At 38.5% G+C, this 23764-nt stretch overlaps 1 protein-coding gene across 4 annotated transcripts in view; it reads left to right on the top strand.

Annotated features, from left to right (window-relative positions):
- Window positions 1–6041: 6041 nt before the first annotated feature.
- Window positions 6042–23764, top strand: part of DGKB (diacylglycerol kinase beta) — a 329155-nt gene continuing 311432 nt past the window's right edge. For all 4 annotated transcript variants that reach the window (XM_058820489.1, XM_058820474.1, XM_058820483.1 and 1 more), the window contains exon 1: window positions 6042–6133. The gene's annotated coding sequence lies outside the window, so the exon portion shown is untranslated. The remainder of the gene's footprint in view (window positions 6134–23764) is intronic.

Below are 23764 nucleotides of genomic sequence, written 5' to 3'. Positions count from 1 at the left end.
CTAACAGTAGCCCATGGAATTAAATGAATGAGGCATTTAACAAGAAGGGGGGAAGTGCTCTTCAGAGTTAGGCATGGGGGGAAGACATGGGGTTATGGGCATAAGTGGAAATGAGAGGTTCAGGCTTGATATATGAAAAACCAACTTCACCATGAGGATGCTCCTGCACTAATCACATTGCCCACAGAAGTTATAATGTCTCCATCTTTTGGATTCAGCCCCTTAGCCTGATCTGATTTCATCCTGAGATGTCCTAAGAGTCTTTTCAGCCAGAATTATCCCATGACACATTATTCAAGGTGTGAGCTATAAAATACTGGTTGGAGGGGGCTAATAACACCCCTAGTTACTGCCTGGTATGGCACTGGCTTTCTTCTCTGCCAGGACTCAATGCTCATGCTCAGCTTGCTGTCAGACAAAACTCTTGGGGCTTTTTCAAAAGAGTTGGTCTCCAGCCAGGCCCCATCACTGAGCGTTTTTATTTCCCTAGTGCAGGGCTTTGCATTTCACAAGGTTCCTGTCAGACCTTTCCTCCAGTATGTCTCAGTCCCTCTGGATGGCAGTCCTACCCTTGGCAGGGGTTAATCAGTCTTCTCACCTGCAGACTTTAAGATTAAGGACTCCTCTGTGTCCTTCAGGTCTCTGATAAAGATGTAAGGACATATCCTTTATCCTTAAAGATATAAAGATATATTCCTAGGTAATGACACTTCCTATTGGCATTGAGATAGACTACAGCCCATTAACCAATATCCTCTTAGCCCAGCCATCCAACCAGTTGCACATGTATCTAGTTTCCACCAATCCAGTCTGTTATGTCCCAACTTGGACAGGAGTCTGTTGTGAGAATAAGCATAGAAAGCCTTGCAAAAGCCAAGATAAGTACCATCCACTGGTACTTCCATTTTTCTCTCATCCATATATTCAGTCAGTTCATCACAGAGGACAGTCAAATTGAACAGGCTAGATTTACCCTTAGTAAATTCATGTAGATTGTTCCCACGCATCCTGCTGTCCTTCATATGACTCAGAATGTATTCCAAGAGGAGTCAGCCTAGGATTCTCCCAGGGCAGAAGTAAGACTGACTGATCTGTAGCACTTGGATCAAGCAAATAATCTTGTGTGCCAGTGTTAATTCAGCAGGTCTGAATTTAGATGCTTTCAGTCTTAAATCTTAATTGCATTAATGAAAGAATAGCTAAAGGTTCTGTTAGAGTATCTGCTATACTAGATAACAAGCCCAGAAAAATAGTTCAGCAGATTAATGTAATTTCCTCTAGTTTCTCAACAGTCCTTGAGTTTCTCAAGTACAAATGTATGCTCTGTGGCTTATTTTCTTTCAGCTACCCTAGCTTTTATACATATGCACACACATACACAGACACATATATGTGAATATATATACACATGTAGAATATCAGTAATATGAGTGACAGATCACCTCCAAATGCATCTGGGTATTTTGAGTATTTCACAAAAATTTTTCCAATCCCAACTTTGTCAGTAGGTATAGGTATATTACTGTGTAAATAAGTATATGGGTCTAGTGGACTATACATACTATTCTATGGTATATCCTTATCACTACAATAATTAATGTAAAGCGATACCAGCATAATCTGTGAAAGGTCTTGTTTCTGATGAAATGGTTTGATTCCTTTGGATCCCTATTACTGATTGCTTGTCTGAATTTTCTGTTTCTGGGAGGGAGCAATGTAGTCTACTCTATATTGACATTTTCTGATGAAAACACATGAAGTATAGAATTACTGTTGTTGCCCGATTGATAAATGACACAAAACTCGGCTAAGTTTTGTGGGTGCTTTATTAAGGGCCCGGGGAACTGGGGGACTCACGTCCCAAAGTCTGAGCCCCCAAATTCACGTATGGGTGCTTCCCTCTTATGCATGCGATTCACAACAAAGTCTCTAAGGAACAGTTCCCTGTTCCCCTTGCCTAGTCTCTAAGGAACAGTCCTCCGTTCCCCTTGCCTGGTCACAGACCCCTTGTGATACATTCCTTGGTTCACAAACAAGATCATTAATCCTCTGCTTATCTTATTCTAAGAGCATTGTATGCGGCCTCTAGACAGGTTAGCATTCTTACTTTCTTGCACTAGTTTAATTATTTATTAAATCTCTAAGACTACCTGCTAGGTGACACACAAAACCCAACGCACACTTTCAACGGCTGCAAAACTACTTTTTAACAAACCAGTTCACACACAACTCACTATAATTAAATATTTTGCTAAATTTCATTTCTTTTCCAACACTGTGATGAAAGTTTTTTTTTCCATTTAATTCCATTTACTCCACAAAACTCTTCATATAGTGTAAAAATGTTCTAAGGTAGATGAATCAAATTTTGATAAGATTTATCTTTTCTTTAAGAAATTTGATGAACTATTTAAGAATTTATTTCTTAAAACCATATATTCAGAAAAATACTTTATATATAGCTTGCTGTTACCTTAGCTGATTTTACATGGAGTCAGACTACTTTTCAAGAGTTTTCACCTGTGATGTAGAGTAATGCCACCACTGAAGTCAGCTTTATTAGCCTGAATTCTGTTTATTTCAAAACTACTAATATACTATAACTGCAGATGACTGTTGCAGTGTATGAAAAGCAAATAAAGCATATTGGAAACCGAGAATAATTTTTCTGTTAGGATTCTTGAGTTAGGTTCTTTATTCTTTCATGAATCATATAAAAATGTAGTGCTCCAAGTTCATCATAGTTTTATTAAATGAGCAACTTAAAGTCACGCTTAGCAACAAAATTCATTTAAATATCCAAACACAGATCTATGTATATAGTATAATAAATTTAATACTTAAAATTCTGGCTGTGGCTTCTAGACATCTGTTATTTTCTTTGCTGTGAGGGAGTGAGCTGTTAACAGACAAACTCTTCGCATATTTTAATCTGCTTATGGTAGGAGCTTGATTAAAGGAGGGGAGGACAGGAGCACATACAGTTTGGGCAGCATCCTGCTTCTGGAACAGGAGGATGGAGCTTTGTATTGAAACCAGAACAAAGATGCTTATGCAAATGTGCTAATGCACAAAGGCTGCCACTGAGCTCTGTGCTGAGGAAGCCCTTAGCCACAAACCATAACCCATCTATCCCCATCCTCTACCTGTTCTCAAAACAGCACATAATACAACAATTTTTCTAAAAGTAGGCATATGGATGGCAATCTCCTAAGTGGAAAAAAGAATCTTAATGTTAGAGTCCTTCAGTTTGACATCTTTTACATTGATCTTTCACAGCTCAGCTGTACTGAGTTGGCTTGCACCTGTGTGAGGGTTGTTGCTTTCCTAGACCAAATGAAATGTTTAATGAAGCGGTTAAGTTTTCTTCCTGTGTCATAAGATCTCCAAATTTTTCTTTGGAGTTTTAAAGCTACAAGGGTCAATGGAGTTGTCATTCCAAACTGCAAATGAACTTTTGGGACCTTTGCCATTTCAATAGGAACGGAAGTTGGACCCTGTTTTAATACACAGTAGAAGAGAACAGTAAAGGCCTAGGTTAAGTGAATATATGGAAATTCTGCACAATATAAGAAAATGTATTTTTAATTAGGATCACATTTTTGGAGCAATTTTTATTTTTTATGTGACCATGTGTAACTGAGAGTGCTTCAAAGCAATTTTTAAGGCAATATCATTATTCAAAACCTGCCCTCTGCCCCATACCATGAGATGTATGTATTTTATTGCAAGGCCTATAAAAATTTTGTGTTGCACTGGAATGATTTATCACAATTGAGTAACTACTCACTGTATTTCAGTGTTTTGATCCATATTTAGTAACTTGAGGCTCAAATATACTGGGACTGAATTCCTCCCCTGGGAGAAAAATAATCTCTTGAAAACAGTGTTTTAAAGGGAAAGAAATGGATTAGACACAGGGAACTAAAGGCAAGTACTTGGCATGTGCAACTGTGAAGCTGGCATTTGGAAGGCTATTTATAAGGTTGACTATTGGATGCCAATTGAAAGGCGAATAGATATGATACTATGCATCTGAGAACATATTTTTACAAAGTTACAAAAAAGTTGTTGTTTTTTTTGGTTTTATGAAAATATGAAGAGAATTGAATGAATTATTTAGAATACAATCAGAGTTCATTTAAGACAATCAAAACCACATCAAAATGAAATTTTAGTTATGAATGCCTTTTTATCACTGAGTATATAGTGTAAATATGTACTTATGGCATTATATAACATGAAGTTACATTTTACTTATACACAGGAAGCTCATCTAAATATTTGAACTCTTTTGTTAAACAAAAAGTTGGGAGTGTCAACGAGTTTTGGAAATATGCTAATTCAAAACACTTTAATGGTGGTGTGGAGAAGCTAATTTATAGAGAGCTGGTACCATTTATGCTGAGGAAACCATGTTCAGTGCACTAGGTGAATTAAGGAATTCTTTAAGAAACCTCCCTATAAACAAAATCAGGCTGGCATGGTTTTGCATGGTTCCTAAAATAAAGAGGGTCCGAGAATTTCTAGAATTTGTGTCTTATGAAAATTAAACTCTTTAAATGAACATTTTGGAAAGGAAGAATGGATACATGTACAAAAGAAACCAAAACATGCTGGTAAATATTTTTTATTTTCAAACTTCAATGGATTTATTATATTACATTATTAGCAATATACTAAATATCATCTACTTTGCCTACAACATCTTTCAAATCTAGTCTTTTAGTGCCATATATCAACAAAGTGAATATAAATAGAAATGAATGTCATTATAATTAAACATAGAATCAGGTTCCCAGCTTAAGTTCTGAGGCTTATGTGACCACTCAAGACTTGGTGAAGACAGAAGCTGGTAGTGCACAGAAATCTCTCATTAAACACACTGGGAACCTGTCAGTGAAAGTTTGATCAGCTCCCTAGTTCTGTGAATTGCTAAATGGTAGGCACTAGCACAAGGACATTAATTTCCATGGCATAGGTATTCTGGTCCCTCATTTTTTCTTTCTGAGTAAATCTGCAAATTCTTACAGGCCCTAGCTGGGCTGTTGCTACCCTTAGAGAGGTTCCGATACAGGTGCGGGAGGAAAGCGGGGCCCAGGGCAGCGTTCCGCGGAGCGGGCTGAGCCAAGGTCCCCGGGCCGGACGGCGCCTGGCGAGCCGGGCACGGCGGGCTGCTGCTGAGGCGGCTGCCGGGCCGGCCTTGCCGGGGCACGGCGCTGCCGAGGACCGGACGGTGCCGTGGCAGGAGGGCGCAGTCTCTCCCGGCCCCCTGAGCCGCGGGCTCCGGCGGCGCAGTGCCCGCGCACCTGCGTGGGAGCCGCTCCGCAGCCGCCGCCTTTTCCCGGCGCCTTTCCCCGCGGCAGCTCCGGCCGGGCAGGTGGGAGCGGGCGGGCCGCGCTCGGCCCTCAGTGCCCGCGCCCGCTGCCACAGCCCCGCCAGCTCGCAGCGGGAAGGGCGACCGGCAGCCCTGGGCGGTCGCCACCGGCGGGGAGAGCCTGTAAACTTTGGGTAAGTGTTGCACGGGCTTAGCGCCTCTCGGCGCGGGGCAGCGGGCGGAGAAAGGGGAGCGGAGCTTTGCGGAGCGCTGCGCGGGTCTTGCCGCACCGCTGCTCCGGCGCGGAGCGGGCGCGCAGTCGGCGGGCGGCGCCCGGGGGATGCGGGCGCTGGACAACAGGTACGGCAGCTGCGCGGGGGCGGGAGGGGCTGCGGAGGGGGTGTCTCTGCGTGTGTGTGTATGTATGTGTGTGAGTGTGTGTGTGTCGCTTCTCCCCTCCCCCTGCCGCCCGGCCGGGAAGGGGGTGGGAGATGTGCTGGCGCACCGCCGCTTAAAACCGCGCCGCCCGGAGGCGCCTGCCCGTTCCCGAGAGGAGGGAGGGCGGCTGCCGGCTCCGCGCTGTGCCGCGGAGGGCGGCGAGAAGCGGGGCCGAGGGCGGCGGTGACCCCGCGGGGCCGGGCCGGGCGCGCTGGGCTGCGGCAGCCGGCGGCGGGGCGGGGCGGGGGGCTGAGGGCGGCGGTGTCGCCGCCGCGGCTGGCGGTGGCCCGGCTGGATGGCCGGTCCCGCGGCTGCCCAGGGCGCCGGGCTCTCTCGCATCCCGGGGCCGAGCGCTCCCTCCGCCCGCATCGCACTGCAGTAAGTTCGCGAGTCGCTGGGCGGCCGGAGCGCCGGGAGCCGCGGAACTGGGGGGGCCGCGATGCGCGGCTGCGTGTCTGGGCGTAGCGGAGGGGCTCAGCTGAAAGTTGTAGCTTACCGCGGTGTGTTGGATTTGTCACGACGCGTCGCGTTGGTTTCTAGTTACTGCCAGTTTGCCTCGTCGACCTATATATCACTTTGCTCTACCTCAGTCAGTGTCCTGATGCTGCCCCTGATAGCCGGGTTCACAGCGGTGAAGTGCTGAGGCATCCAGGGGAGATGCGAACACAGCGAGGGCAGGAAACAAAAGATGCAGATATAAACTTAGGCTTTAAAGGCTGCTCTTCTTAAACTTTACGCGTTGATGTTACGAGCTCATTGTTGTGTTTTGGGTTTGTTTTGTTTTGGTGGGTTTTGTTTGTTTGTTTTGTGACCCAGTGTTGTTCTGATTCTTTTTTAAGAACAGTTTTATTTATCAGAGGTGAATGTAATTACATTTTTCATTGTGAGCGTCCTGTTTTGGAGATGGATTAAAGGTTTTCTCATCAGATTACTGTATCGTAGGTATTGTTTTTCTGGTAAACAAGCAGATTGTAGGGTCTTCAGTTCTTCATTGCTTGACTGTTTTTCTACAAATTTGGGTAGAACTTTATTAATTTTCAAGAGCAGTTTTGTCTGGTTGATATAAGGTTAGAAAAAAAAAATTGAAAACTTATAAAACCCTATCATAAAATAAAAAAAGGCAATGCAACAGGATGGGGAAAACCAGTAATTGTAGCAAGAGATCTAGTCTTTTAAGTTTTTATAAAAGCTACTTGACATTTCCTACTTCCATTTAGGTTAAATGACCTAATGTAGCAGGGTAATAGTTTTTCTTTGCACTTGAACAGTATGATGCACGTATTTAGAAAGTCATTATGTATCTGGGAAAAAAATCCATAGCAAGAACCTAACATGCATTCCCAAATGACTGGACTTGTGCTATGCTTTATGGATAATATGACAGGAAATAAGTCCCTTGCATCTCCCCAAAGTGTTAATCCAGTATTACTCAGAGCCTGAAATGTCTGTCTAGTACAGAAGGAATACAAGCATCAAGAAACGTGGGGCATCACAAAGCAGCACTTTCCTCCAGGGGCTTCCCTTGTCTCTTGTTCATTTGTCGAGGTAGAAGGACTTTGTTGTTTAGCATGGCAGGGAAGACCTGGAACAATTATCCAACAGTCTGAAATGTTTGTGGAGCAATATTTTTTACACTGTGAATTCCAAATATTTGGGTACAATTGTTAATCTGATTTAGGGGCCTGCAAACATCAGACGTTGCTGTTCTTAGGCAGGTTTAGGAAAACCCTCCTTTCTTACGCTTTTTAAGGAAGAAGTGTATATGAATAGTTATGTACCAGCTGAAATCATCTTCTCTGAACACCTGTAGGTGTCTTGAACAATATTCAGTAGCAATGCATGAATGAACAGATATCTTTTAAGACTTCATACAGTATGAAAATAATAAAGTTATTTGTTTTAAAGAGCACTAGGTATTAGGCTTTTACTTATAAGGAGGTTCTGCGCTCTTTCTGCTCTGGAACTGTCATTTAGGTGTCACTATAGGATGCGTCTAGGTACCTTTTGCCTGTGGAATGTCACTGAACAGGAATAATAAGAGAGTTGTAGGAAACCTATTAGAGCAGCATTTTGATAAAGCAGAGTGTAAATAGCACATTTGGGAGTAAAGGTAGTGATAGGTTAATGCTGGAAAACTTCAGTTGCCTGGCTGGATAGTTGGACTGGGCTTCTTTTGTGTGTGCGTGTCAGCAGCACTGAGTTCTTGAGAGTGGCACATATAGAATGAAAGATATAGCTTAAAGTCATGCATTGTATTTAGTGTAATAAAAACTAACAGCATATAGCATAGAATCATGGAATATCTCAAGTGATCTATAAAGATCATTGATTCCAACTCCCTGCTCCTCATAGGACTAACTAAAACTAAACTGTGACTAAGAGCATCGTCCAGATGCTCCTTGAGTATGGATAATACATGATCTTTCATTCTCTTTGAATTGCTATGACCTTTATTAGATCATTAGCCTTCTACATACAATTTTAACAAGTCTCTTTAAGGCCTCGATGAGAAGTGGATGATGAAACATTTTCATCTGTATGTGGAATTATGGAGGAGTGGTGACAATTAGAAGGGAGTGGGTTACAGAAACAATTGGTCTTTTTCTGTGGTTTGGTGTGCTGGATCGAGTGGATTTCAGACAGAATTCTTCCTGTGGAAAGGAGAAGCTACTTGTGAAAGATGTTTATGTTTATTTTTAAGTTATGATAAAGTTCTCCCAGTCAAATCTGAGAGACATCAATACCGTGAAGTGCTGTGGAAGGAAAAGGATGCTGGCCTCCTGAAAGCTCCCTACAGCTTGTTCCTTTCAAGTAAAGTTTGCAGCCTGCTCCAGGAATTCCCACCGAGCTTTGCATTACTTTCTAAAGTGGAAAAGATATCAAGAATATGGACTACACCTTGCTCTGGATGTAATTCCCAATTTCTTTGACACTTGTGTAGATTAGGTTCCAGGTGTTACTCTGAAGAATTATAGCATGTCACAGCTAGTTTAATCAATAGAAGTTGGTATAAAAGGTTAGAAGCAAACATTTTATGACAAGAATTCCATGTAAAGACCCTCTTGACCTTCCGCTGTTTCTTCAGTCATTTTTTTGTTTCCTGTAGCACTTACAAAATAATTAGTAACAGTAATAGAAAACTTAAGACAACTACTTGTCTATAATTTCAGTTTTTCATAACAGTACTTCATTAATAATTTTCTCTTCAGAGACTTCTTTTATAGCTAAACCAGCAAATTGACAGTACTGGAAAGATGAAGAAGTGACATGCTGGGTCCCACTGAGAAGAGTTTGATGTTTGTAGTTGTTTTTAATACCTTGCCTAAAAGAGTGAAAAAAAATTAAAGATTTGGGCTTTGAAACTGATATCTTGATTTTGTCAACCTGACCTAATTTTCAGTGCACTAATAATGCTCTTGCTATGGATAAAAATGATCTTATGCAGGTAAAGTATTTAGGCTAATTCAGGAAGTTGAGAAATAAATATTTATTTAGTTGGAATTGAGACGAGTAGCTGTCCCCAAACACCCTGTAAAACAGCTTTATGCAATGTAGAACACATTTTCTTTTTTAATTGTTTCTGAAGAAAATAAGACTTCTCTGAATAATGTTTGCAGTAGTTTAGCCCTGAAGGGATATAGTTAGTTTGCCACAAGTTTAAAAGCTTAACAAATGTAAGTATTTGGAGGCTGTTAAATTATTTCTTGTCCTACCCCTTAATACATGTTTGGAATGTAAGTGTACAACTCTGGCACTATTGTTTTCCCTAAACAATTTTTTAAAAAGTAAATAAAGAGAAGCAGAGTTGTAGACATGTTTGTCAGTTCAGTGTTCATAATTAGACTTCCAATTCTGGGGACCAATTGGCTTTTTATTTTTAGATGTTTGTTATTTACTGTAGTAAATCATGACTAAAATGAACTCTAGATACTTCTTTCTTCTTTGTTAAGGATTTTAGGAATGACTTTTCTTATGGTATCAGAAATATTTAGTGGCACACAAATGCCATGAGTGACTTAATTATCTTTAGGTTGATTTTCAGCCACATTTTGATTACTTGGTTTGAAAATGTTAAGGGGTTTTTTTGATTAGACATTTAATGAGATGCCTAGTGCTCAGTAGTTGAACTAAGAGGCTCACTCTAGTTCTTGCAATAGTAACAATTTCAAGAGATATAGTGAAAATTTTCACAAGTTTGTTTCTGCATCCAAATCTGTGAGTTTTCTGCTGTGATATGCTGCTTTGCTTGCCATTTGGGTTGCCTTGTGGTTATTATGAAGCATTCCCATGTGTTGTTGGTTTAGTTGGGCAATGGGGAAAACTCACAGAGTTAATAGAAATTTCTTTTCTCCTTTGTCCTTTAGAGCATATTGTGTTAAGTAAAAGCAATGAGTCAAATTCATTCTCTTTGGACTAAATTTTCCCCAGGTGGACCCTTCTGATTTATACACTGGTTTGAGTTTGGAAATTACCTGAAATCAATCCTGGGTGCTCTTGAAGTGTATGTGGCTTTTCTATGCAGTGACATATTTGTATGTTTGTGGTCTTAGAGAGCTGAGAAGCTAAATTTAAGTGAATTAGAGAATGGCAAATAGTAAGGCAGCAGTATCAGCCAAGGAGAAAATCTTAGGTGGTGTGAAATTGGCAAATTTTGCTGTCTTGTCTTCTGAAAGGAAAAATAGTGTTTTCTTCTAAATCTAGAGGCTATGGCCTAGACTTAAGAATATGAACCACTGGGTCTGTTGCTGGTTTTGCCTCTTTAATTGTGGATTTTCTCCTGTTTCCTGCATGAATTTATGAATTAATCAAGTGAATGGGAGACAATATTATGCCAGAAATAGGTTTTAAGAAAGGAAGAAAGAAAAAACAAATGAGAATAAAGAAAAAAAAAAAGAGATAACATTTATAGCCAAAAATTGATCCTGAAGTAGATGAAAACTGAGAGATTTGTGATTACAAGCAGGAATGAATTAAGCAAGCAAAAGGAAATATAATTCTTACCTTTTTTATTTTTTTCAATTACTTTTTTCTATTTAGTCATCAATGAAAACCTTTTTCTAAAATTTAAAATTTAAAACTCCTTGAAAAGGTTTAGGTTTAGATATGTGAAATCGATTTAGTCTCCTTTCTATAACCACAATGCTGCTTTTGTACACCCCTAGAATATTTTACTCAATATCTCTGCCTATTTCTTTAGATTTTGATAGCTTGGTCATGATTCAGAAATAAAGTTTTTAAAAGGTTAAAAATATATATTAGTGTGTCTATTCTATCTTCTGTTCAATATCTGAATACCATCTGGCTACCTTCTGTCTCTCCTATTATTACTAATGGAAAGTCAAAAGCACCTGCTGGGGGAAATTTTAATTTTAAGGTGAGCATCCTTTATAGGTCGGTTGAAGCACATTCTGAATGTATCCAGGTCTCTCAATTCATTATAAAGGGTGCCTGGCTGGTGTGACTTGTTCACAGTTTAAAATACAATTTTGAGACATCCGTCTTTGTGTGAGATAAATGATACCCTTGGATATTTTCTCAGCTAGGAAGGTAAGGTAGAATTGAACTCCTAAGAAAGTGTCAAGTCTTCTCCATGCATTACTGAATATAAATACAAAGTAAAATAGCCTTAAAACAGTAGTTCATTAGAACGGGCCATGTAGCAGAAGTTAAATATCAAAGGACCTATTTTTAAACATGTCTAAATAAACAAGTAGTCTGGAGCATTTCTATTTTTCTTCATGTCCTGAAAACATAACAATGGCATGTTTTTACCAAAAAGTCTGTCCTAATTCGTTGTTGATACAAAATATTCCAGCACTGCTTTTTAATGAAAAATAAAATTGCAAACCTTTCTAGAAATTCTGGATTTACTTTGAAAATCTGAAGCCTTATGCATTTAGGTTTACTTTGTTCTACATGTCATACACATTGAAAAACTACTAGATCTGTGAAAAGGTTTGTCTTCATATGCTGTTGTAAATTTAAAATTGTGTAGTACTGCAGCTTCTTCTGCTCAGGAAGTGCAGTGGGTCATTTTGTCTGGTTTTACATTAAAAGCACCAATGAAGATGTTTGTGTTTAAACAGTCTGACAATTTATATGTCAAAGAATTCAAACCTTTTAAGCAATAGATGATCTCTTATAACAGAGATATAAAAATTATAAAAATTTGCACTGCCCTTTGTTAGGATTAGTGCTGTTGACACAACTTATTTCTTAGAAGTAGAATGACTGGAGGAACCCTGGGAAAACTCCCAGCTTTGAATATCAGATGTTATTAAAAACAGTATAGTACTCTGGTAAGAGTGTTCTTTTACTTCCTCTTTAAATTTAAAATGCCAAGTGGTTATTTTCTTTTCCTCACATTGTAAAATATCATATTCAGTTGTGAAATGTTTTGCCTTTGTAAATTCAAAATAGTTCCTCGTAGAAAAGCTTTATGTTTTGTCTCAGACTTTTTCCTATAAATATTCACCCAGAAACTACAAAACCAGCTTGTATGAGTATTCAATATATTTTTCTACCCTGTATTGCACAGTACACCAGGGTGGTGATTTTTACATATCTCGTTTGGTGTTGAGAAAGAGTCTTGATGATGCTCCAGTACTTATATCTAGTTGCCTGTTTAGTGAACAAGAGCTTGTTCAAGTCTCTTCTAAGAATTTTTGTGTGTTCTTATTTCGGTCTGATGAGCTGATAAAGTTAGGGTAGGTCATCTGTCAATGACAGAAGAATTTGTAGAATCTTAGTTTTATGGCTAACAGTCATATTTCAGTGGAGTTTAACAGGCAGGTAACTGCAAAGGAAACTAATAAGAATATGTGAGCTATAGAAAAGATTGTATACTTTTAAGAGCACTCCTTCAGGGTTTAGGCCTTATTCCCTCTGACCTTATCTCAGTTCAGGGCACATGCCTGATAACTGTGGTCACTCCATGAAGCTTTTTCATTTTGGATCTTACATGTGTGACTCAAAGTGCTGCCCATCCAAAGGAAGAGATGACCCTTTCAGTACCCTAATGGCATGATGTATGGAGACAGTGAGTTCTGCATGATTAGTCCAGGACCCTGACTAAAAGGATAATGACTCCTATGGGGGTGGAGGAATGCTTTCATCATCTAGAAACCTTGAGAGCTTCTGTAATTCATCCATAATTCATCTGCCATCTTAAAGTAAAATTAAATAAAAGCATTATTTTCTAAATCCAAAATAAACTACTGTGGAACATGGACTTAATGGCAGCAGTCGTAGAACTTAGACATTCCAGCTTTGTTTATTTGTACTAAAATCAGATCAAAATCTGTGTATCCTGACAAGTTACAACTCTTTGGATTTGCTATTCGGTCAAGCTCCAGTTTGTCTTGCATTATTTACATTCTTGTCCGGTTTTCGCTGGAGAGCATCACAAGCAGGAAAGGTTTTCCAATTCTTGTACATATTTCTTGTCACGTTCTGCAGTTTTCATTCAGATTCAAATGCTTCATCCCTTCCCCATATAGAGTTTTTAAATTTATTCAGGAAAAGTTTCATTACTCCTCCCCTGGTCTTGTTTGCTGCTCTCGTTCTTTGGAAATGCAAATATGTGTTTGACAGAGCAGGTGCCATCTCTTTTAAGTGGAGAGCAAATTATTAACCCATGAAGGAATGAAATGCTGTTCCTCTTCATGCCCAAGCTTGATGCCCATATTCCAGTATGAGATCTTGTTTCTGAGCCTTGTGCTTTTCATACCAACATGTATGTTCATAACTATGCTTCATAATGACAAATGAACATGAATCACATGTTTAGATAATTTTGCATGTTAATATCAAAATTTATTTTCATCCAGCTCTATGTTTGAGGGACATGTGGACAGTGCACAGAGATGCATTTAACCTGTGTGTTTACTTTCTTTATATAACCTGAATGTCTCAAACACCTTAAACCAGAGTGTTCTACAGCCATTTAAATGCTTTAGGGACTTGCAAGAAATAGTGTGGCTGTTTAAAGGAAAGTTCCTTGTGCAAGGCACTAAGTTTGGAGAGATTTTAAACTGTTAAAAAATCAAGCAGCTGAAGGCAGGACAACTGTGGTAATGATTTTCAACCTGTGGGTACTGAAGAAAAGAAGACAAATCTGAGTCTTACCTTGTCTTCAACAATGTTGTCATTGATTTTCAGATTTAACACGTACTCCACTGAATATTTTTTTAAGATAGCAAGATAGCCTAAGAGAATGGCAGAAGAGGAGGTAAGGGTAGTTCATGACTGCATAAGCATTCTAACTTAATACTTTAAAAGCCTCATAATACTTATTAAACACCTTAAAATGGTTGTAAATAGCATGATGAAGACCTTACATATAATCATTAAGTTTATCATGGAGAAGAATCTTGTGTATTGTAGATGGATTCTTCTGAAGAGTTTATAATGCAGTTACATTCCTCAGTATAGTTGAAGTTGGATTCTATAAATGATGGCAAGCACAATTACAACTAAAAGGGATGTTTTCATTGGTTATTATTTAGATATTTTTTGAAAACTATATTTTGCCGGTAAAATACTTTGTTTGTAATGCTGCTTCTCTCTGTTTTTGTGGGAAGTATATCTTGTATATGTGGCAAATGAACACCCACACTACATATTGTGGTAAACATTGTAACATTTGGTTATTTTTTCCAGAGAAAAAGAATTTCTCTTCATCAGTTTTTCTGGTTTTGTTAGTTAGTTTGTTTGTTTGTTTGGGGGAGGGGGTGGATAATTTGCTTGGGTTTTTGTGGTTTTTTTTTTCAGCACACTTTCAGTACTGAAAGTTCACTGTGGTTTATATATATCCTTATCAAGGTACTATTAGTGGGGCAGGTGAAAGGGATCGTTCTTCATCCTTCTTAAAAGCACAAGGATAGCTTTACTGGATGAAAGTCTGTCTGGACTAGCATGATGTCCCCAGTGATTATCAAGAAAAGAATAGAAGAATAGGCTGAGGATGTCCAGAGTGTTCCTTCAGGTTCCAACACTCTCTACACATTTATTATTTTACAGCTATCTGAGATAGGCCTGTTTCATTTTGAAGATGGAAGAATTCTAGTGTGCTCTTATTTTTTATGTTCCCTCTTTTTTTGTCCTCTTTCTTTTTCCAGTTCTGCTGTAATCAGTTGGAAAATCCAAAAAAGCTCTGCATGTTATTGAGAATGCAAGTATACCAGGGATCTATACAATGAAACACATTGTTTTATTCTGAATTTTTTTCTTAATCTTTTTATTTCTGAATGCTGTCAGGCACTGAGCTGATCTTTTCTGATTATAATTCAAATTTCTATTATGTTTCTGAGTGGTAATTCATCAGTGATGAGCTCACTGATCATCACTTTAAGTGTATTGCTACGATTTTTTTAATGTATATTACTTTAGATTTGTCAATGCTGAGGTATATAAATCTATTCCAGTGGGAAGTGGAGGATAGCATTAGCAAGCAAGAGAAAGGACAATCAGACTATTAGAGGATTTAGTACCTATATGATACCTAAATTCTGTGTCAACTCTCTAAATCTTTTCCTGTACCTACCCTTAAAAACATTTTTGTGCCTGTGTTAAATATTTTATTGGTACGGCTATAATAAAAACTAGAATAAATCCATTGGAAAAGGGCTGTTTTTCTTTGTGAATAATACATGGTGAACTTAAATTTTTTTAAAATATACCCTATGCAACAATATAATGTGTCACACATCTTGCATAAATTTACTCATTTAAAGAATTATTAAAACCAAAAATATTTTAAAAATATTTTTGGAAGTTTACTTTTTTTTTGCTTTTCTGTGTTTTCCAATCTTCTGATCTTAATATAATACAAAATATTCTGCTGCCTAGTCGGTAAATACTTGGACTTTGTTAATTTAGAACATGGGTGTATTTATATAAGTGGGCATGCTTTCTATATAAATTTCTATTGACTACATGCTGAATATGGCAGCAAATATTCATTGCAGTTATGAATGTTATTAAATTTGTAGCTGTCAGAATCCATAAGCTGACAGTTTAGTTACTTACAGGAATTGCACTTTGAAGTGGTGGCTAGAAAACAGTTCTGACCCAAATGATTAACCCTGGCTGGGGTCACAATAGAGCTGAATGAAGCCCAGTACAAGATAAATGTTTTTATTTCTCTCATGTGCCCTACAGAAATCAGCTCTGTAACTGGGGCTATGTGTGTATGCATTACTACTAAATATTTGGCATTATATTGCAATATTTCTGTGATTATTTTTACGAAAATCAACATCACCATGGTCATCCTCTTTTTATATAGCAGTGGGAACGTGGAGGTGGCATTGGTCACATGGAGCATTGTGCCTGGTCATTTACAGCTGAGGAAAGATGTCATTAGATGCCTCATGCAGATTGGGGTTCACTGAGCCTCAGTTTTGCACACCCTTATCAGAAGCCATAGAATGTCTCTGTGAAGTCTAAAACATAACCTAAGATTTATAATACAAGACTAGGTCATTAAAAAAATAATGTTACAAGAAGAGAGGACCAAATCCTCAGATAATTTTAGTTTAGAATAAAATCTAATACTGAGTCTGTCTGCTTTGTGTGCTCATCTGTGAAGATACTTAAGCAAAGCTGTTACTGTCATAATTTTTTAAGGTCTCATATTTTAAATACCAAAGAAGGTGTAAACAACATCACATCTTAATTTTTAAGTGTGACTGTTCACACTGGGAGGCTGTTTCCAAGGATTGTACTTCTGTGAATTTGATGATCACACTTAATTGAAAACAATATATTTCACACAAATTATTCTGTATGAACTACTCATCATTATTTATAATGCTTGTAAATAATAATGCTTATAAAGTATATAGCTTGGAATGACATAATTTTTTAATCCTTTTAGTAAAAGTTGCAGTTCTATGACATGTTATCTAAATCTAAAAGAAATATTGTCTGGTAGTTCATAGTCTGAAGTAATGAGATAGACCTGTGCCCCTTGTTAGGTGTACAGTAAAAAAAATTGCATTACAAAGAAATCAAGGCAATTTGAGCTCAGGAAGATATGTCTTAGTAAAACCTATTGAAAAGTTTCTGGACTAGTAAAATTAATGAATACTGAATGCTGTCAGATGACTGTATTAGTCTGTGGATCTGAACTTAAGAGGATAAATATGATAAAGCAAGCCAATGGTAAATGAGGAAGACTGGTGCTGTCAGATGCCTGTTCCTACTCCTTTTAAAGTTTACTTATTCTAAATATACTGAGATATGTGCAAGTTTTGATTAAAAACTTTTAAAATTTTGATGAAAAAAGAATGTATAGTTTAAAATCAGTGCACCATAATTATTACTATTGAGGTGTGACCTTTGGTGTTGTGAGTTTATTCTCTGTGTGTTTTCTCTAAGCTGTATTTATGTCATTTCCCTTGCAGCAGATGCATTGAAGGCAAATGCAGATAGCTTCTAACATGCTCGTACTTTGAGGGAGTTAGATTACCTGCCTCTGGAGCTAGAACTTTTTAATTATTCTTCTGTTTGTTTTGACCTTGCTATATTGAAACTGCTTACAATTCTGTTTTCTAGAAATTTGTAAAATATATACATTAATTCTTAGAGAACTAAAATTTCAGTTATCTGTCTCAGATACAGCCCTCTGTCCTAGACCACTGTTGTTTCGGTAGACTGCTCTACATTGCTAATTAGCTGTGCATCATATGATAGGCTTTTTTCTGTTGTATAGATGCTATGGTGGTAACAGTCTTAGAAATATGAAAACATACCAGTATAATCTAGAGAATTCTTTAGTAACAATTATATAGTTCTCATGCTGCATTAATGTACATATTCAGTCATACATAGAACTAGGTCTTTAAAATCCCAGTCTCTATGTGTAAGCCTTTTCCTACACCATAGAATCAAAGAGTCAGTGAAATTTGCATCAGATGAGCTCAGCTCAGAGTTGAGCTTATTCACCTTCCCTTATTGTCCCTTCTTTTTTATAATATTTTGTAAGAAATACTTGTGACATTTCCTCAAACAGACCACCAGAAGAGCAGCTGAAGAAAGTTGTTACTATGTCTGTCTTGTAGTGCATCTTACCGCCTCTGACGGCCCCTGCAGCCCTGGTTTCTACATCTCTGCTGCTGTCTCCTCCATTTCCATGTCCTTGAACTGTTCCTGTGTTTCTTTTCCACTGGATGTTGATAATGCACTTGGGGGATTAGGAACTGTGAAAGTGGGACCTGCTTGGGGTCCCTTCAAATGGTGATAAGGTACTGCTAGTTATGACTGTGATGGAGGCAACTACAGCAGAGAGAAACTGAATTTCTATCTTCATGTCAGCTGTTCTGTGGGGTTTTTTGGTGGTTTTTGTTTTGTGAGGGTTTTTTTTTTTTTTTTTGGTTTGTTTGTTTTATAATCTGCGTGTGTTGTTTTTTGTTTCTTTCATGGTTTTTTGGTTTTGATGAGGTTAGTTTATTTGGCTGTGAGTGTGTGTTTGTCACAAGACTGGGGGAAGCTGGCATGTTCAGGAAACGAAGGAGAAAAATTGAAAACAGTACAATATTTTTTTCCTGAATAATGATTGCCTTGCAGAGTAGGTGAGAGCTTCCCCCCTCACCCCACTCTTCTGAAATGGAATTCCAGTAAAACTTGAGAATGCTTTTATGTGTTTGACCTAACTGTGTAATTTTAAAATTTCTACATATACTTTGGTTTGTACAGACTTGATATAGGGGATAGTGAGTTTGCTGGTATCCTTTTACCGATGGACAGTCACTGCCTAGATTGTCTCATAAGACACTGCCACATTGATTTACATTTTCCTTCAGTGTGGATCCACTTTATTTCCATAGCAAAATATTTATTTCTCTACTTGGGATGATTACAGCAGTTAGTGATATGTGAAGAGTCATTCTCCTTTCCTATTTACTGAGTGCTGTGGCTAAAAGTGTGTAAAAGTGAGCAGCTCCTAGGCAAAGATGCTTAGAGTTGAATGAGTCTTTTCTTTTCAAATGAAGGAATGGACTGTATTATTTGTATGCATTGCACTCTGAGGGTTGCTTCTTTAGACACCCAAAGTGCTACTGCTAAGGGTGGTTGTGAGAGAAGAAAACAGATTGGCTGCCAGAGCAAAGCAGAAGTAAAAGTTTGTACAAAGAATCAGACACAATCAAATATATTCTGTCATTTTTCCCCCTACTTTTGTGTGTGTATGTGTGAGAGAGATGTTTAGAGCCACTTTCTTGATGGGTTAAAACCCAGTGATAAATGGTTGTGTGTTTGGGAGATACTCTGGAAATGCTATTGGGTTTTTCAAAAGCCTGTTGACCTGAGTGGAAATGTGGTGATCACGCCTTGCTCATCAGAGAAGGAGCACTGCATCTACTGGTGGTTCCTCTTGAATCACAAGAATGCAAGAACAGAAGGAGGAATATTCAAGAAGGTCACACTCCTCCTGAAGGGTGAAAGGAGCCAGGACTGCTGTGTGTGGGGCCATGTGCTGTGGCTTTGGAATGGATAGAGCAAGGAATCCTTGAGGGCATAAACTCAATCCCTAGGGAATTCCAGAGCCCAAGAGGAGCAAACAAACTATTGTGGTGAGGGAGCAGCATCCAGTTGGAGAGATGTGAAGTGATGCTCAGAGGAAAGAAGCAAAGTGGTATCAAGGATAAATTAGAGGCTGTCATGTCTGGAAGGTGTCAAGTGGATAAAAGGTTCTTTGGCAAGGGAAGGAAAGATGTGTCTTCATGTTGATGTTGCAATTACTGGGATTTCATAAGAAGTTGTTTGAAATTTTTTATTATGTATTGCATGTCTTTTTTTTTAATTGCTAGTATCCCCGTTTGGACATATTTTGACAGGCACATCATCTGCATGACTAAAGCCATTCTAAATATGAAAAAGAAATGCTGCCTTACATCATTCATATTCAAAAAAAACTAAACCAGGCCAGTCCCAAACCCAGATCATCCCTGTGGTGTTACAAAGCTAGGAGGATGGGAGGTAGATTCAATATACATGTGGGGTATTTTAGAATTACTATTTATATCTATAAAATTTGCCTAACAACTACTGATAGTCTAAGAACATTGGCTGTGCTATGAAAAGATTGGAATTATTAGATAACAGCCATTTCATGAAGTTCACAGGAACTTTTGTTCTTTTTGTAAATCAGATGTGAGATAACATGAAGCTGTACTGATGCAGAAGGTTATTGTTCTTTTGAAAGGGGTTTTAGATGACTTCATCAGGGAATTTCTGGGCATGTTCCTCTGTGTATCTGTTACAAAGTAACAGATCTGGTGCAGTGTAAATAAGGATAGTATGATTCTTTATATGAAGCATTTGTTTATATAATCAGAAATCTGAACTTTATGCATACTTTGGTGTTCTACAGAGATCTCATTTTCAAAAGTAACCAAAGAAGCAAAGTCATAGTCTTCTTGCAGCATTAAAATTTATAGTTGCACTTTGTGTCAGAGAAATAGTCTTAAAGGAGAGTAGACAATAACAAGAGTTGACAATATGTTTTCCTTTCTTGATGTTCTGTAGAGCAGGTGAAGTGCATTTAAGGTATTTGACATGGTGAAATTTTTTCACAGTATTGACACAGGCTAAAATAATTTTCCCACTCTTCCCCCAGTCCATGGGCCTTTGTGTGGCTGTGTCATCTGCACTGTTTGCTGTCTCTCTTGTGTAAGAACTAAGATGGCACTGGTGAAATGTGGGGTGGTGTTAGACTGTCAGATCCCAAACTCTTTGCTCGTGGCCTTTGTGCGTCTCCAGGACTGTGGCTCCTTGGCTGCTTTCTTTTTGTGACATGAATGCTGCTGTGATGCTGCTGCCACAGCATCTCAGGGTGTTACTGATGGGGGGGAAGGGAAGGGAAGGGAAGGGAAGGGAAGGGAAGGGAAGGGAAGGGAAGGGAAGGGAAGGGAAGGGAAGGGAAGGGAAGGGAAGGGAAGGGAAGGGAAGGGAGGCAGCAGGACTCATCTCCTGGGGAAGCTGGGGCTCCCGTGCTGCCCTGCACCGTGGGGATCATTCCCGCTCTGCAGCCACGGAGCTCTTTCCCTTATGTTACAGTGAGTCCATGAACCCTTCTCAGCCATTTGGGAATCGATGAATATTAAGGGCATAACTTAGTGGTAATGTTGCAGCTTTCTAAATTTTTCAGAATATTTTTCATGAAAAGTATTTAAGCTAGGTAGAAAAAGTATTTTGGGACATGTTTGTTCCATTTATTTTTTAAGACTATCCTCCACAGAAGCCACTGGAGAGTTTTTAAAACAGATGGCATGATGTGGACCATTGTAATGCAATTTTCTTTGGAAAATTCTTTGTCTCAGGGCAAATTTACCACAAATGGAGCAATCGTGATGTCCCATAAAAGAGAAGATGTGTTTTTGCAACATTTGATAGATCTGAAAAGTATGCATAACTCTGCCAAGCAAGCAAGCCTGCTATTTTCAGTAAAATGTTTTGGGGCTTTTGGAGTATTTTGAAAATGCTAGTACAGTAACTGCTCTGAGCATTCAGGAATATTTAGTACAACCAAAATTTTAAACATCAGTAAATATAGTATTATCTGAAATTGTGGCTGTCGAGAAGATGTGTTTGATCTTTCTCCCCTAGAATTTTTGGCAAAGAAAGAATATATTTTTTTTGTTAATACAGTTTACTGGAACATTTTATTCCATATGTATAGATTTTTAGGCCATAAAGCAAAGAAATACTGCATAACAACAAAATAGCAATACTATAGAATAATCTTTCTGATTCAAAAATAATCAGTGGATTTACCTCAACTACTATCTGTGCTTGGATTTAGTAATTAATTAAGCAACTGCTACGAAGGAGATCTGCTGCTTGTATTTTTGATACTTGTTATTAAAAAGGCTAGATTAATTTTGTGAATAATTAAAGTAGGGATGAAATATGCAAAAGTACACAAAATTATACTTATTTTCATCAGAATATTCTGATGTGTCTATATAGAAATATTTATTTTCATAATTTCACCTGCATCATAGGTAGGTTTCTAAACACTAACAATGTCAGGATAACAGTTATGTTCAATAAAGTTACCTTGAATAAAAGAGAAAATAGGAAGCATAAACGTATGATGTATATGTATTTACAACAGTCTATTTTACAGTGAATTTTTAGGTATACTAAATCAATGTTTTTAATTCTTCTAACATGCCAGAAGAAATAACTTTCTTATTTTAGTTGTGCCAATTTAAGAAATGTAAGCTAAACCTAGTGATGCAGTTTGTGCCTGGGAACCTTGAGAACTGGAAACTGCTAGGAAACATTAGACATCTGTAGTAATCTCTTGAATAATCTTTTGTTTTGTGTACCTAAGAAGGCCAAAATCTGAAAAAGGAAGAATACACTGAGTACTCCTTTGCTTCCAAAAGCAGAGGATTTGGGTTTTGCAGTTCTGTATTCCAAGCATCAACAGCTTTCATAATTTCTGTTTACTCTTCTTCAGGTACAAACCTATTCTTCCCTCGCAGGGAACAGAGCACAGCAGTTGAGATTCAAAACAGAGTGATCTGTATTTCTGTATTTGGTTTTGGCACATTGTTCAGAATCTCCATCTTCCTTTTCTTTAGGGTGCTTTTACTGGGATGAACGAGTGGATACATTGGGAGAGTTTCTGGTCCTTGGGGTGCAGGCTCAGCCCTGGGCACCTCCCCCAGCCCCACTTTGCTCTAAGGGATGGAGCTGCTGGACCTGGATGGGAGCTGTGACGTTTTCTAGCCAGGGGCCCAGCATGGGTGACTGCAAAGCCAGGACCGTGAAGCAAACCACAGTATAAACCTCAAGTAATCTAAAAAGAGCCCCAGATTTCTTGGAGTGGTGCTATTGTTGTGTATATGTAGTTTAATCTGTAAATGACAAGGTTTCATCATAAGTATCTACCTCCATTGAACTACTTCATATGTTAATTAATGGTGTATTAACTAAAGCTAACTGTATGTGAGAGACAGGGAATTTTAATTAAAATTCTGAGGCTTGGTTAATTAAATATCCATGATCATTTTTATAATCTACAGCTCTATTTAAGTTATTAAATACGTTTTTTATGCATTTAGACTTAAATTTACCAGTTCCAACTTGGTATGATAGACAAAAATAAATCTGGTAAGAAGTACGACTGTTCTATTGACTTGCATAAACTGGCATGATGTATGTGTTTAAATATATTCAGTTACAAATCTCAGTTCAGTTCCTGACTTTTCCATACATGCTTCCTTTGTGATAGCAAGCAAATTATTTAAGAACAAATGCTTCATTCAGTGTTCCTAGTGACTTTGAAATTCAATAAGTAATGCCAGCTGAGATCTAGTAATGTGTTAAAAAGCAAAATTTTAGAAATTTCAGTTGTTAACTTCATTTCTGTAAATTGGAGTATTTCTCTCCTTTTTTTTATTTTCTATTCCTTGCTCTTAAAAAAAAGTTGGTCTGTACCATTGTTCTGTTTGTGCTATAGTCACAGAATCCTACAATGGTTTGAGTTGGAATGGATCTTATAGGCCATGTAGTTTCAAACCCCCAACCCCCAGCTCCCCAGCCATTGTTAAGGACACCTTCCACCAGACCAAGTTGCTCAAACCCAATCCGACCTGACGCTGAATTTTTCTAGGAATGAGGCGTCCATCACCTCTCTGGGCAACATGTTCCAGTGCTTCACCACTCACGCTGGGAGAAATTTCTTTCCAATATCTAACCTAAACCCCCCTCTGTCAGTTTAAGGTTCCCCTATTGCTACCTGCACTTGTAAAAACTCATCTTTCTTGTAGGACCCCTTTAGTTACTGAAGTGCTGCTGCATGGTTTCCCTGCAGCCTTCTTCACCCAACAACCCCAACTTTCCCTGTCTTCATAGGGGAGGGGCTCCAGCCCTCTGATAATCTTAGTGTCCATTTTCTGGACTCACTCCAGCAGGTCCATGTGCATTTTTGGGGGTTCAGATCAGGATGTGGCACAGCAGGGGCAGAATCCCCTCCCTTGCCATGCTGGCCAC

Source organism: Ammospiza caudacuta, chromosome 1 (assembly GCF_027887145.1).
Source record: "Ammospiza caudacuta isolate bAmmCau1 chromosome 1, bAmmCau1.pri, whole genome shotgun sequence".
In the NCBI taxonomy this organism is placed as follows: Eukaryota; Metazoa; Chordata; class Aves; order Passeriformes; family Passerellidae; genus Ammospiza; species Ammospiza caudacuta.
Note: the sequence above shows the minus strand (reverse complement) of the source record. Positions and strands in the feature narration are given on the sequence as shown.